Source organism: Muscardinus avellanarius (genome assembly GCF_963383645.1).
Source record: "Muscardinus avellanarius genome assembly, chromosome: 20".
Classification (NCBI taxonomy): domain Eukaryota; kingdom Metazoa; phylum Chordata; class Mammalia; order Rodentia; family Gliridae; genus Muscardinus; species Muscardinus avellanarius.
Genome location: NC_137806.1, coordinates 29,691,528 through 29,707,486, shown reverse-complemented (window position 1 = coordinate 29,707,486; position 15,959 = coordinate 29,691,528).

Below are 15,959 nucleotides of genomic sequence, written 5' to 3'. Positions count from 1 at the left end.
GAGGGCACCAAATATAGTTTAAATGTATACTATTTATGTTCAATTAAAAAATTGTTAAAAGAAAAAAATCAAAATATTAAAAAAAACGTAAAAAAGGCTGGGGATCAATGAAGAAAACAAAAAACAAACAAAAAAGAAAACAAGATTATGTCGTTTGTAGGAAAATGGATGGAACTGGAGAACATTATATTAAGAGAGACTAGCCAGTCATACGAAGTGAAAGGTCATGTGTTTTTTCTTATATGAGGAAGCTGGGGAGCAATTGGGTTATAAGAGGGACTTAGACAATGGAGGAAGAACTCTAGTGAAGAGAGAAAGTTGATTTTGAAGAGGGAGAATTAATGACGTTAACACGTCTACTGGCGTTATGTACACATGTGAGAATATCATGCCAATATCAAGATGCTGTACGGGGAAGGTGTACCAGTATTAGGAAGAGGTTTCAAAATGTAATAATGTACCAGTATTGGGAAAGATTTCCACTTTTAAAAATATATCTTTGGTAGCAAAGAAAGCCAGGAGTGTCAGGGAAAAGGGCCCTTTTTACATTTCTAAAGAAAAGTAAATAAAGCAAAGCCAGGAGGGCTTCTTTACATTTCTAAAGAGAGACAAACTGCCTCAAGGATGGGAGGAAATCCCAGATCCAGGTATAAGCCACGTAACACATTTGGGAGTACATCAAAAGGTGTGGGGTCTGTGAGAGATAGAGCTGCCCCCCACCCCCCTCCCCGCCTCAAAGGGGCGGATCCGGTTGGGCTAGAGATAGGGCAACATATCTACATATCAAAGGACCTGCCGCAGACTTGGGCAGGATAAGAACACTCCATGCAGGGGTCTTTTGGGTGTATTCACTCGAGCCGCCCCCCCCATGCCATTTCTGAATGGCATGGGGCTTTAACTGTCTTCTGTATTTCTATCTTTTTAATAAATTTCTTTAAATCTTCAGCAAGTGTCCAAGCTATGTATATTTATCCTTAGCTCAGGACAAGAACCCGCGGTTTTTCTGTTTGTGTGGTTGTTTGGGGGAATTATTTCTCCCCGCACACACCAAACATATTTCACCGTAACAGAAGGGGAAACGGGGAGGGAGGCCGGGGAAGCCCTCCCAGTGCTGTGTGGGTGTATGTCACTGACGGAGGACATGGACGAAGCCTGAGGAACGAAAGGTCCCAAAAGGGTTAAAGGAGATTCTAGGAAAGGTCGAATCCTCCAAAACTCTGGGTGTGACTCCTGTCCTTTCTGGAATTTGTCCTCTAAGGCCCACCAGTGAGGGCAGGGGGCTGATCTTAATCACAAGACCTGTAAACATGGGGCTGATCTTAATCACAAGACCTGTCATGTCACAGGTCTTTCTTTTGTCTTGCTTATGATTGTATCTTAGTGATTTACATGTCCTTCACTTAATACCCCACTATTGTATTTTGGTGTTTACTCTTTTCTACTAGGATCTGATGATCAATCTAACTGGAGAAGGGTATAAAGATCTTAGTTTTAGAAAATAAATTTTGTCAGTTGCACGAGAAGAGGCAATTGTCCAGGTCCATCATTTCAGGTCTCTCCCTTCCAAGTCCCAGAGAGGAATCTCCACAAATGGCACTGCCAAACAGGAACTTGAAGGAGTTAATTTGAGAAGAGGGAGAAATCCCTGCAGAAAGAGGTGAGCAGCAATTGGACACAAAGTAAGTAAAAATTCTTTTGTAAAGATAGTATATCATCTTTTAAAGCAATATAAGATGAAAATATCACAAGAGGAATTACAAAATTGCTATGAATGAGCAATAAAATTTAATCATTGGTTTCTGGATGAAGGAACTCTAGATGAAGAAATATAGGATAGAATTCGAGAAAATATAATGAAGGCCCATCGGCAAGGGGAGAAAATTTCCCATCAGTGGTGGGTCACTTAGTCTTTAATTAGAATGCCTATCCAACAAATTGACGGCATGGTTTTTTATATGGAAAGTTAAACTGAAAAATTGCTTCATGTATATAACTTGGCAGAGGAAGATCTAGATCATGCTAAAAAATAGAAGGAGATAATGTTTGCCTCAGAGAGCCCAGGAAAAGAAGTTGGAATGAGTGCCCTGGCGCCAGCCCTCACTCCCCCTGTGGCCCCTGTGGCAAAAAACCATACACCTTTTAGAACAAAGAGCGGATCCAGTTTTGCAGACTTATGTCTTTTAAATCTTGGGACTATCCTGCACACCTAGCCTTCGCCTTTCCTGTCACTTTTAAACTGATTGGAGGGGGCCTGAATAAAGCATGCACTCTCTATGGGCCAGTTTCTAATGACGGCATTGAATTCTTGCACTCTTGGGCTGAGAACTGGATCCCTTTTGATTTCTGTAGAGTAGCAAAGATGGTCCTTACAGGACAACAATATTTGCAATGGCAGACATGGCTTAGTGAGGAGGCAAAACAAATTATGCATGATCAAATGGCTCGGGGAAATCCTGCCCTGTTGTCTTATGAGTTAACTCACTGGAGCTGGAGCTTGGTCAGACGGAAGAACTCAGGTCCCAAATGTACAACCTCAGCAGCTGTATTGGATTCGAGAAGTCACTGTTATAGCTTGGTAAAAAAAAATTGAAACAGGAACAGGAGAGCCATTTACAAAAATCTTACAGGGACCCACCGAAGAATATAGTTATTTTAATTAGAAACTGCAGGATTATATTAAAAAAAAACTAAAAAGAATGCAAAATTGTCAGAAATGTTGATTAGACAACCAGTTTTCAATAACATTAATGAAGATTGTCAAGCGGCTATCTGGCCCATTAAGGAAAGCAGGAATGATTTAGATTATATGAAAGCATGTCAAAACATAGAAACAGTAAGACATAAAGCCCAGATAGAGGCAATTGAAACAGGAAAGGATACAGAATATGAGTAAACAAAAGTGTTTTATTTATGGGAAACCAGAATATATATAAAAAAAAAAGAAAGTAGAGCTCCCTTACAAGTAAAGGAAGATGGACAGAAGTGAGGGAAACAGCCACTCCCTAGAATATGCCCTAGGTGTAAGAAAGGGAAATATTAAAATAAATAAATAAATAAATAAAAATAAATGTAGATCTAAATTTGATAAAGATGAAAGCAAATTACAAAAAAAAAATCAGGAAAACTAATAGGGGGGTGTTCTCTCATCCCTGAGAAAAATGAGAGACAATTTTCTGAACAGGAGCTTAAAATAAGAAAATCTTTAAAAAAAATATGACCATCAAAAAAAAAAAGACCACTCCTATAACTTTGTCAAATATAATGACACTTACTGCGGCCAGGCAAGGAAGTGCTGCTATGGACTTACCGGCTCCTCATTCTCAACAATTATTTGTTGTTAATAATCCTCATAAAATAAATTTGAGTAAGTGGGGCTGATTCCAAAAAATACTGTAATTAATTAATTAATCCTTGGTTGTGGCAGCAATACCTTAAAGGACCTCCTCCTGCATCCTGGTGTGGTTGATGAGGGTTACACAGAAGTGATTTCTGTCATGATACATGTTTCCAATAATATAGAGGTGAAGGAAAATATCGCTCAATGGCTAATTCTTCCCTATATCAAACCTAATACCAAAATAACAAAAGACCCCCACAAGAAATAGTAAAATATAAAAACAAATTAATGTTTTATAGACCCTGGGAAAAAGAATTTTCAACAAAGTACAAAAATGTGAAGCATTCCTTTCTTTAATTTTGTAATTCTTTACTGTGGAATAGCTCAAAATATCAGTTTTGTTCTAAGTAATAAAATTAATAACTGAACAAGGAAACATAATTTACATTATAAAATTATTGCTCTAATAAAAATTCCTTAAACAGTAAAAATATAAATAAGTAAAAAAATAATAAATAAATAATAGGGAATGTTAATTAATCTAAAAAATGTTAATAAGACTCTTCAAGCCATGGGTGCATTGCAGCCAGCCATACCTGCCCCACCCGTGATACCCCAAGACTGGGAGATCACTATAATTGATTTGAAAGATTGCTTCTTCTCAAAGATGGTCAAAGATTTGTTTCTATTCTTCCCTCTCTTGATAATGTTCAGCCCGTAAAATGATTTCAGTGGAGAGTATTACCTCAGGGTATTGCTAATTCTCCAACTATGTATCAATATTATGCTGACACAACATCACAGCCTATCAAAAAATTGTGCCCAAAGGCCTCCTTTATATATAATATGTATAATATAGTCCATTATATGGATGATGTTTTACTTACTCACCCTGAAAAGGAAACCTTACTTAATCTTCTTGAAGAAACAGTTCAAGCCTTACAAGCTCAGGGTTTGAAAATCGCCCTGAAGAAAATTCAAACTATGCTTCCTTATAATTGTCTAGGTTATGTAGTACCAAAGATTGCCCGAATAAACATCCCAGCTAATTGTACTCTAAATGACGGGCAAAAATTGTTAGGAGATATTAATTGGATTCGACCCACTCTAGGAATTCCAAATTATACCCTACAACATCTTTTTGCCACTTTAGAAGGAGACTCTTCCTTGGACAGCCTGCGAGTGCTTACCACACAAACAAAACAAGAGTTAAAATCAGTAAAATAAAGAATCTCCGAGGCGTGCGTTCAATGATAAAAACCTAACAAAAAATAGGATTATTGATTATGGGCACTTCCAATATGCCTACAAAAATTATATTTCAGGAGGATAAGCCATGAAAATGGGTGTGTACTTATCATAAGGATCAAAAACAATTATCCCTTACATTGACCATTTGTCTGCAATAATTGTCTTAGGTGAAAAAAAGGATTATTTCTCTCTTTAAATATGATACCAAATTTATTACTATATCATTTAATAAGGAAACTTTCCATAATCTTCTTTTTTTTTTTTTTTTTTGGTGGTACTGGGGGTGGAACCCAGGGGCTTCTCTACCTCCAGGCTATACTCCCAGACCTATTCTCTATTTTATTTGGAAACAGGGTCTCACTAAGTTGCTGAGAGCCTCACTAAGTAGCTGAGGTTGGCTTCAAACCTGTGCGATCCTACTGTCTCAGCCTCCCAAGCGTGGGGATTACAAGCTTGCGCCACCACGCCCGGCTCAGGCTTCAGTGTTTAATCAAAAGTGGGTCTGTGTCTTTTTACATTACCCATATCAGATCACATTCCAATCTCCCTGGCCCATTAACACAAGGGCGAATGCCGACGCCCTCTTGGGAACAATTTTTTCTTCACCTCAAGAGGGGCGTATGTTTTTTTCATTCTAATGCCAATAGGCTACCTGTAGCATATAAAATCCCCTTTTCTCAAGCCAAACAAATCACCCCGGGTTGCCCATTATGCCGGCCTTTTCATCTAACAGAATAATCTTTAGGTGTTAACCCCAGGGGTCTAAAACCTAATGATCTCTGGCAGGTAGACTTTACTCATATTTCTTTACCCCTTTACTCTCTAGCTCTGGTAATTATAGATACTTATTCTTCTTTCATATGGACATTACCTACTAAAAGAAAAACTTCTAAGACAGCAAAATTAGCATTAATAAATACTTATACAGTTATGGGATTGCATCTCCAGATAAAAACAGACAATGGACCTGCTTTTACTTCCAAATCCCATACAACCCACAAGGTCAAACTTTAGTTAAATGTGCTAATGCTACTATTAAGCTTCTTCTTTCTCAACAAAAGGGGGAATATGGACCCTAGAGAGGCCTTATATACAATTCTTTATATTTTAAATTATATAAATTTAAAAAATTCCTCTGATATCATCAGAGCAGAAAAACATTTCCATACAAAAAAGACGGTATTACAACATCAAGCTATTTGGGTTAAAGATTATACTAATGAATGGAAGCCAGGAAAACTACATTTCCTAGGCAGAGGTGATGCTCTTGTTTCTGTAGATAATGGCGAACAATTTTGGATGCCTGACCAAAAACTCCAGTGGAGAAAGAAAGATGAAAAACATATGGTTCCAGCCTCACCGAACAGATATCAGAAAAGAAACCCTACCTGATGTGGGCACAAAGAATCTAAGTAGGAAGGCGGAGACAATAGTAAAAGAAGCTGGAGGACCGTTAACACCAGACAAGATGTTTTTAGCAATGATTGCTATATTGTCCTGCATCTCAGGGGGGAATGGTGACGAATACACCTATTGGACTTAGAATCTGTTGACTGGATAGATAATGCGCCACTAGTGTTCACCAACCATTCAGGAATGATGCCGCCTCCCTGGAAGAAGACGCCACCAAGCCATCCTGATGAGGAAGAAAAACTGATAAACTTCATATTGGGATATAAGACTCTACTTATTTGATTTGAGGGAATTGACATATGTCTTCTGATATTTCCCCAATGGTGGGGGTACAATGCTAATAATGGGAATGGATTACATATTGGATTTTTTGTTGCTTTTTCTTTGTTGCTGGATGCTACCGATTTGAGGGCTCCTAATCGTATAAGTAATTATACCACTACTTTCTTAATCCCCCCAGAGCTACCTTGTGAAACAGTCTCTTGGAGAAAGAAAAATCGTGCCGCATTGCAATGGAGTACATGCAGCGCAAAACTAGCCTGTGTTGCTACTCAGAGAAATCCTACTTTTGTAGACTGGGGTCTGATAAGTAAAATAAAAAATTAAATGCGAGTAAAATAAAAATAATGTGCATACGGCGGAGTGTGAAAAACACGAGAGAGGTCCGGTACACGTGGCATGTAAAGTTTTAATGGCATGGCTCTCCCGGGGATCAGGGCGAGGCACCGTGGGGCCCGCGCGCCTGTCCGAAGCTAGAGGACGCGGGCTCTCCTTTTAAAGGCATGCATCTCGCGAGATGGGGGTTTACTCGCGGGAATGCCCAATTCTCGCGGGGGTTTCAGCCCCTCCCTTGCCCTGCAGAGGTCATGTGACACAAAGTCACACGAGTGCAGGACCCAACTTAACATTCCGGCCTTTTGATGGTAGGGATAATGGATGACGATTGGACCCTCTAGCTTCTTCCTGCTGTCAAGGGGCGTCGTCAGGGGCCCCAGGCCGGGAGGAGTCGGGAGTCCAGTCCCCCAGAAGGGGGTGCAGGTGGGTGCATAGCTGCAGTGCGAATTGGAGGTTACCCTGGACAGCTTAGTGATGTGCGCTTGAGGAGGCTTGAACAGGCAAGGGCTATTAAAGAAAAAAACAAATCATGAGATTGAGCAGGCGACCAAAAAGGAGACTGGCTTACTCAGTACCTGGAGAGCTACCCTGAGCTGGCAAAGAGGATGGAGGTTGAGGGATCCAGGAGCCATCAGTCTTCAGCCAGGCTGAGTAGGGCCAGCGGCGGGGCCTGGTCTGGAAAGGTGCTCCCCCTGTGTTGAGGCACCTGGGGCTCACCCTTTTCCAAGGGCACTGTTCCAGTGGCCCTCCTGGCCACACGCCGAGCAGTCTGATTGGTAGGCGTGGCTTTGCCCCACTTGAGGCAGGCTCCTGGAGGTAGTTGTTGTTGCAGTCCTCCGCACGTAGGTGGCGCTCCAGGGGGCTGAGCCGCCACCGCCAGCCAAAGGGCAGCTACCAGGGATCTGCTTTTTGGCAAAGTCGGAGTGTATGCTCCATTTCCGCCTGTTTCTCTCTGGAATTAAAACTTAGATGCTATGTTAAGGTTCTGTCAGCTGTGACGGACCTATACTCACAAAGAGCGCGTCCCGGGGCTGGTGTCTGGCAAGAATGGCAACGCAGACTCCCCACGGGCAGAGGGTGTCGCCCCAGCCCCGGCGTTTCCCACAGCACCTAGGGCGCGCCCACGCGGGCCGCCCAGCAAAATTGCAGTCTGGCGCGGTCCAAGATGGCGACTGTGACATCACCAGGCAGTGACTACGCGCCATCACAAAATGGCAGCTGGCGGGAAAATAAATGGAAGCTGATGGGGGAGAGCATTTGGAAGGATACCAGACCGCTTATAAAAGTTCCTAACTATTCCTGGGCCACCGCAACCTATTTCCCAACTCGTATCAAGGCAGACAGGCTCTCAGGGCATCTGCTAGTATAAAGGTTCGACTCCCCATAATTGGTTCGCGGGCGGAAACGAAGAACAGGAAATGGGCGTCCCCGATTTCCCTGCTCAATCGTTCGGAAACAGAGGTTAAGAGATAGGGAAGAATGTCTTCATTCCTTCTCAAAACCGGAGGATGACCTGGTCATCCGCAGCGTGGTCCCAGTGGACCGGGGGACAATGGGTCACCAAGCGCTTGGATTTTTGGGTCCCAGTGGACCGGAAGACCCAAGTCCGGAACCCGCTAACCAAGGGAAGGAGGCAGTTTACCGGAGTGAAGTGTTGCCAGCCAGCGCTGGCTGCGACAGAAGCGCTGAGAAGCTGCTGGGAGCGTGGTGGAGCTGGGGCCCGTGGATGCCGGTGGCTGGTGTGGACGGCACTGGCGGCTGGCGCAGGTGGGATCAGTGGGGGTGCGCAGGCGGCATGGCTTGCCGGGCAGGCGGCGTGGAGACAAAATGGCTTCCAGGCACGCGCCAGACGCTGAGGCTGGGCCCCGAGGAGCACCGCCAGTGAGCCTGGCTCGGGGCGGGTGGGGCAACCGGCCAGAGGTCCCGGCGGTGACCGGAGAACCAAGCTGGAACGGTGCTTTAGGAGGTCCAAGCGGCAGGCAGAGGTCCTGGCCCGCGCAGGCAGTTGGCAGGCAGAGCAAGTGCCACGCTGCCTGGCTCGGGCCGGAAAGATGGCCGCCGACTCCTAGGATTGGTTAGGAGTGGAAAGTGGGAGGGATTAAAGATTGTGAGGCCTCCAGTGAGGCCATGAGGTGGGAGGGGTTAAAGATGGCGAGGCCTCCAGTGAGGCCATGAGGTGGGAGGGGTTAAGGATGGCGAGGCCTCCAGTGAGGCCATGAGGTGGGAGGGGTTAAAGATGGCGAGGCCTCCAGTGAGGCCATGAGGTGGGAGGGGTTAAGGATGGCGAGGCCTCCAGTGAGGCCATGAGGTGGGAGGGGTTAAGGATGGCGAGGCCTCCAGTGAGGCCATGAGGTGGGAGGGGTTAAGGATGGCGAGGCCTCCAGTGAGGCCATGAGGTGGGAGGGGTGAAGGATGGCGAGGCCTCCAGTGAGGCCATGAGGTGGGAGGGGTTAAAGATGGTGGGGCCAAGATGGCGGCCCCCCAGTGATTCCACGTGTGCAAGATGGCGGGCCAAAGCTGGCGACCCCCCCTCCCCAGTAATCCCATGTGGCTGCTTACCGGAATGGCCAGGCCCAGGCAGCAGGGGTGGGCAGGCACAGGGTGAAGGGCGCCAGGGCGCGAGTCCGAGTGGAGGAACCAGCTGGAGCGCGGGCTGGACTTGGCGGGCTGGGGGCTGTTTAGCAGAGTGGCGGCCGCCTAGATGGAGGAGGCAGGCGGCCCCGGCAGGCGGGTCTAAGCAACGCCAGGCGTGGAGAAGACATAGGTGCACGGCGTGGCGCAGTCCGCAGGCGGCGCGTTCCCATTCCAGCGGCAGGCGGCGTGGGCAGGCGGGAACGGCGGTTTTAGGAGGTCCAAGCGGCAGGCAGAGGTCCTGGCCCGTGCAGGAGGTAGTCCACGCAGGCACGGGGCGGCAGCGGCGGCAGTGGTGGGAGCAACGCCTGCAAGCGGAGCGCTGGTGTGGGACCTCGCAGTCAGCTGCTGGCGGGTCGGAGAGTCCGGGGCTCAAAAAGAGAGTAAAAATAAAAAGAGAAAAAAGGAAAAAAACGAAAAAAAAGAAAAAATGGGGAGGGACCCAAGAGTTCTCCCGGTTCGGCACCAAATGATAAGTAAAATAAAAAATTAAATGCGAATGTGCGTACGGCGGAGTGTGAAAAACACGAGAGAGGTCCGGTACACGTGGCATGTAAAGTTTTAATGGCACGGCTCTCCCGGGGATCAGGGCGAGGCACCGTGGGGCCCGCGCGCCTGTCCGAAGCTAGAGGACGCGGGCTCTCCTTTTAAAGGCATGCATCTCGCGAGATGGGGGTTTACTCGCGGGAATGCCCAATTCTCGCGGGGGTTTCAGCCCCTCCCTTGCCCTGCAGAGGTCATGTGACACAAAGTCACACGAGTGCAGGACCCAACTTAACAGGGTCCATATGGGTATTTTTCTGATTATGATGAAGAACGTAATGATGTTTATTGTAGTAATAACACTGTACATTGGAATATTACTAAATCCACGCACCGGGGAAATGTTTCCTTTCGGTGACAGGTAGATAGTGTAATCTCCTGGCACAATGGGAGTTTGGCGCCACCTAGACCTCACATTGTTGCTGCTGGGTTTTTAGGGCCAAAACAGTGGCTCATCTGGAAACTCGTAGCTGCTTTGCATTCATTGAAATTGGCTAGAGCACATGCTTCCGTGGTGGCTCCACAAAGGTACTCTATAAATTACACCACAGAACTCTGGATACAGGCATGTGTAAAACCCCCCTTATCTACTAGCCATAGGCTCTTTGATAAATCAACAAAATAAAGTGATATGCTATGATTGTAGATTATATACCTGCACTAATGCATCTATCAGCTTTGATAGGTCTAAAGACAGTCTTAGGATTCTTAGACAGAGATCACATATTTGGATACCTGTCACCTTAAACTATACCTGGGAGGAATCCTCTTTTGTTCATGCTTTTCATCAATATGTCCTCTGTAGGGGAAAACGTTTCATAGAGTGGGTTATTGTAGGAATAATAGGACTTATAACTGTTGCCTCCGTGGGAGCAGTGGCAGGAATGGCACTGTATAATTCTATCCAAAATGAGGTATTTGTAACTAATTGGCATAATCAATATCATGCTCTGTGGGAACAAGAAGCTAGAGTAGATAAACAATTGTTAGATAGGTAAATCAGTTTAGAGAAGCTCTTCAATGGATAGGGAATCAATTAGTAGAAACACAGTATCGACTATCCCTGAGATGTCATTGGAACATTAGTCAATTTTGTGTTACTAATTTAGAATACAATCAGACAAAATATAAGTGGGACTCTGTTCGTCTGCATTTGGCCAGCATTTTTGGTAATAATTCCTTAGATATTACTGCATTGAAAAGAGATATCAAAGAAACATTTGCTCATGTACTCTCTTCAGAATAGGATGATAGATTTTTCGATACTTTAAATAATATTATGACAAATAACCCTTTGTCAAATTTAGTGAAAACACCAGCTGGAATATTCCAATTGATACTTATTGGGCTATGTTTTATGCTTGTACTTTCAGGACTCGGGTGGGTCCGGAGAACCTATCTGGATCCAAGTCCTCTAACCTCGCTCTCACTGCAACCGCCTTCAACTTAGCAAAAGAGGGGGAAATGATGGAGGACATGGACGAAGCTTGAGGAATGAAAGGTTCCGAAAGAGTGAAAGGAGATTCTACGAAAGGTCGAATCGTCCAAAACTCTGGGTGTGACTCCTGTCCTTTCCGGAATTTGCCCTCTAAGGCCCACCAGCGAGGGCAGGGGGCTGATCTTAATCACAAGACCTGTAAACATGGGGCTGATCTTAATCACAAGACCTGTCATGTCACAGGTCTTCCTTTTGTCTCGCTTATGATTGTATCTTAGTGATTTACATGTCCTTCACTTAATACCCCACTATTGTACTTTGGTGTTTACTCTTTTCTACTAGGATCTGATGATCAATCTAACTGGAGAAGGGTATAAAGATCTTAGTTTTAGAGAATAAATTTTGTCAGTTGCACGAGAAGAGGCAATTGTCCAGGTCCATCATTTCAGGTCTCTCCCTCCCAAGTCCCGGAGAGGAATCTCCACATGTCACCATCACTATGAATCACATTCTGATGTGAGACTACAATGTACCAATAAAAGTATAAAAAATAAGGTTTTAGCTGGGTGTGGTGGCACATACTTGTGACCTAGGACTTGGGAGCGTGAGACAGAAGGAGCGCAGGTTCATGGCCAGCCTCAGCTCCTTTGTGAGGTCCTTTGCAACCTAGTGAGACCTTGTTTCCAAATAATAAAATAAAAAGGCCCCGGGGATGTAGCTTGGAGATAGAAAAACCTTAAACAAAAGACTTTGAGAGCTGATTAACATATTTAGCCAAATAGCAGTTACAAAATTTATCTAAAAAAAATCAGTAGCTTTTTAATATGCCAACCATAAATTTACTGAAAAAGAAATCCAGAAGATAATTCTATTCACAATAATTTTAAAAAAACAATAAAATATAGAGGAATAAATTTAACAAAGGAGAAAGAAGATCTCTACAATAAAAAGTATAAAACACTAAAGAAAGAAATTGAAGAAAACCTTAGAAGCTAAAAAGATGCTTTTGGACGGGCAGAATAAATACTATCAAAAAGGTCATTCTACCAAAAGTGCTCTTCGTGTTAAAATACCAATGTAACTCTTCACAGAGCAAAAATAAAGAATTAGTCCTAAAGCCTCAGAATAGTAGCCGGGGCTTACTTTGTAATCCCAGCGCTTGGGAGGCTGAGACAGGAGGATCACGCAGGTTGGAAGCCAGCCTCAGCTACTTAGTGAGGCCCTCAGCAACTTTGTGAGACCCTGTTTCCAAATAAAGTATAAAATAGGTCTGGGAGTATAGCCTGGAGGTAGAAAAGCTCCCGGGTTCCACCCCAAGTACCCCCCCCCCCAAAAAAAAAGAATAGCAAAAGCAATTCTCAGCAATAAGAACCATGAAAAAGACATCACAATACCTGACTTCAAATTATACTACAGAGAAATAGTAGTAAGAACAGCATGGTATTGGCACAAAAACAGACACAGACCAATAGGACAGACTAGAAGTTACAGAAACAAATCTACACACTTATAGCCAATCAAGTTTCTGGATACAAAAATGCTTAAAACACATGCTGGAAAAAAGACAGCTTTTTCAACAAATGGTGTTGGGAAAAATGGTTATCCATTTGTAGAAAAATGGAATTAAACCCCAACCTGTCTCTCTGCACACAAGTCAACTAAAAATGGCTTGAAGACCTAAAACTTAGACCAGAGACTTTGAAATTACTAGAAGAGGGCATAGGACCAATACTCCAATATGTAGCCACTGGTAGAAACGTCCTCAATAGCCGGGCGCGGTGGCGCACGCTTGTAATCCCAGCATTTGGGAGGCTGAGACAGGAGGACAGTGGTTCACAGACAGCCTCAGCTACTACTTAGTGAGGCCCTCTGCAACTTAGTGAGACCCTGTTTCAAACTAAAGAATTAAAAAAAATAGGGCAAGGGGTGTAGCTCGGAGGTTGAATGCACCTGGGTTCCATCCCCAGACTCGCAAAAAAAAAAAAAAAAAAAAAAAAGAAACTTCCTCAATAAGACCTTTAAAACAGGAACTAATTAAGGAAATTAAAAAAATTAATTAATGGGATGGCATTAAACTAAAAAGTTCTGTTCAGCAAAGGAGACCATTGAGAGTTTAAAGAGAGAGCTTTCAGAATGAGAGAAGTTCCTTACATATATTCCTCTAATAAAGGACTAATATTCAGAATATACAAAGATCTTAAAATGTAACAAAGAAACCCTAAATAGCCCAATTAAGAAATGAGTAAATTGAATTAGCTAGGCACTTCACAAAAGAAGAAATACAAATGACCAATACATATATGAAAAAAAAAAAGTTCAGCCTCACTAGCAATTAGGGAGATGTAAATCAAAATCACACAGAGATTCCATTTAACCCCAATCAGAATGGCAATCAAGAAGTCAAACAACAATAAATACCGGTGAGGATGTGGGGAAACAGGAACCCTTTTACTCTGTTGGTGGGACTGCAGCTTTGTGGAGCCACTGTGGAGATCAGTGTGGAGTTTTCTCAGAAAACTGGGAATAGATCTACCATACGATCCAGCCATACCACTTTTGGATGTCTCTTGGAGAAAATTAAAATCCAGGCAGGCTCTGTGGAGAGCCCTGCACAAGCTAGGTCTCCCCCACCAGGTGGCTGGAAGGCAGCCTTGGAGGTTTATGGTTGGTCAAATCCATAGATGTGGAGCCCACAGGTATGGAGGGCTGAATGTACACTGAATTTCTATAAGATTCTTAGAGACCAACATCTGTCAAGACCTAAAGACAAGGCTAAGTAAGCAAATAGAGGCTGAGCATCTGTGCCATATGCACACACCCAGAAGGCAGCGGAGCGCGGACGTGGACCCAGCTTCACTCTCAGTGTGCAAAGTGCCCTTGTTCCCATGTGGGGAGGAGGATGGGCAGGTGTGTAAGGAAGGGAGAGGAAGGACATGTTGGCCACTCCAGGGGAACACTGCGTGGCTCTAAGAGATGCAGCCTGTGTCAGATCTGTCACCGAGGACAGCAAGGCAGAGACAGGGAGAGCCCGGTTCGCCAAATCATGGGCCCAGCCTAGGTGTAGCTCAACAGAAGAATGGATTGAAAAATTATGGGGTTCATACAGTAGAATTCTACTCAGCAATAAGGAACAAAATTATGTCATTAGCAGGAAATTAGATGGACCTGGAGAACGTTACGTTGAGCAAGATTAGCCAGTCACAGAAAGTGAAGAGTCACATATTTTTCCTCGTATGTGGAAGCTAGGGAGTCAGCGGGATCAAGAGGGACTTTGGATAATGGGGGAGAAAACCCAGAGGGGTGATGGTGGGTCAGGGGAGAGTGCCATCGAGGTTGAGAGAGAGTCAATGAAGAAGACACTGCCACTAAAGTCACACACATGCGTGAACTTACTAATGCCAATGTGAGTATCATGTATGGGGAAGGAGTGGGAAGAGAGCAGGGGGTGCAGGGGGAGGCTTACCAAGTGCCGTGTGCATGTACGCCCTTATCACTTTCAACTATATGACAGAAGATTACCATACAGCAATAGTAATTTTTTTTAAAGTAATTTAAAGCTGGGTGGGGTGGTGCACCTAAATACTGTAATCCCAGTATTTAGGAGGCTGAGAGAGGAGGACTGCAGCTTCAAAGCCAGCCTCAGCAATGTAGAAAGACTCTCAGTAACCTAGTGTGACCCTGTTTCAAAAATCAAACAGACAAGCAACAAAAGCCATGAAAAAATAAAATAGGACATGTCAATGTCCATTAGAACTTCCTTCTGGCTAGGCATGGTGGCACATGCTCGTAATCCCAGTACTTGGGAGGCTGAGATAGGAGGATGGCGCAGGTTCGAAGCCAGCCTCAGCTACTTAGTGAGGCTCTCAGCAACTTAGTGAGACCCTTTTTCTTTCTTTCTTTCTTTCTTTCTTTCTTTTTTTTTTTTTTTTGGTCGCAGTTAACTTTATTTTTCAGCATCATTGGGATATAGTAACATTGGCACACACACAAAAAGATACTCAGATTGGACCTGATTAAGGAAAATGTCTCTGGCCAAAGAGTAGAAAAAGGAAAGAAACAGAAGTTGGGCAGGGGGTATAGCTCAGAGGTCAAATGCCTCTGGGTTCCATCCCCAGACACACACACACACAAAAAAAAAAAACCCCAAAATAAAATAAAAAATAAAACAATGAGCCGGGCGTGGTGGTGCATGTGTGTAACCTCAGTACTTGGGAATTTCAGGTTTGCCGCCAGCCTCATCTACTTAGTGAGGCCCTCCGCGACTTAGTGAGACCCTGCTTTAAAATAAAGAATAAAAAAAATATAGGTGTGGGGGTGTGACTCGAAGGTAGAATGTCCCTGGGTTCAATCCCTAGTGCTAACAACAGCTACAACAACAACAACACAACAAAACCACTGGAAGCAATGAAACCCCATGAAGTTGGGTTATTTCCGATCTCATGCTCCCCAAAGCTGCTGAATCAAGTGTTCCCCATAGTTTTACAGCGCAGCCTGTTCATACCACCACCTCTGCCCTGATCTGAGAACCTCGCAGGGGACACCAGAGGAAACTGGTGCCAGTCCATTACAGCCTTTCATTGTTATGTCCAAAACACTTGACAAGAACAACTTAGACCAGGAGAGATTTGTGTTGGCCCACGGTTTCAGAGAATCCCATCCAAGATCAACCAGCTGCATCGCTGTGAGCCAGTGGGGAGAACTTAATGTCCAAGAGTGTGGTGTAAGCACACG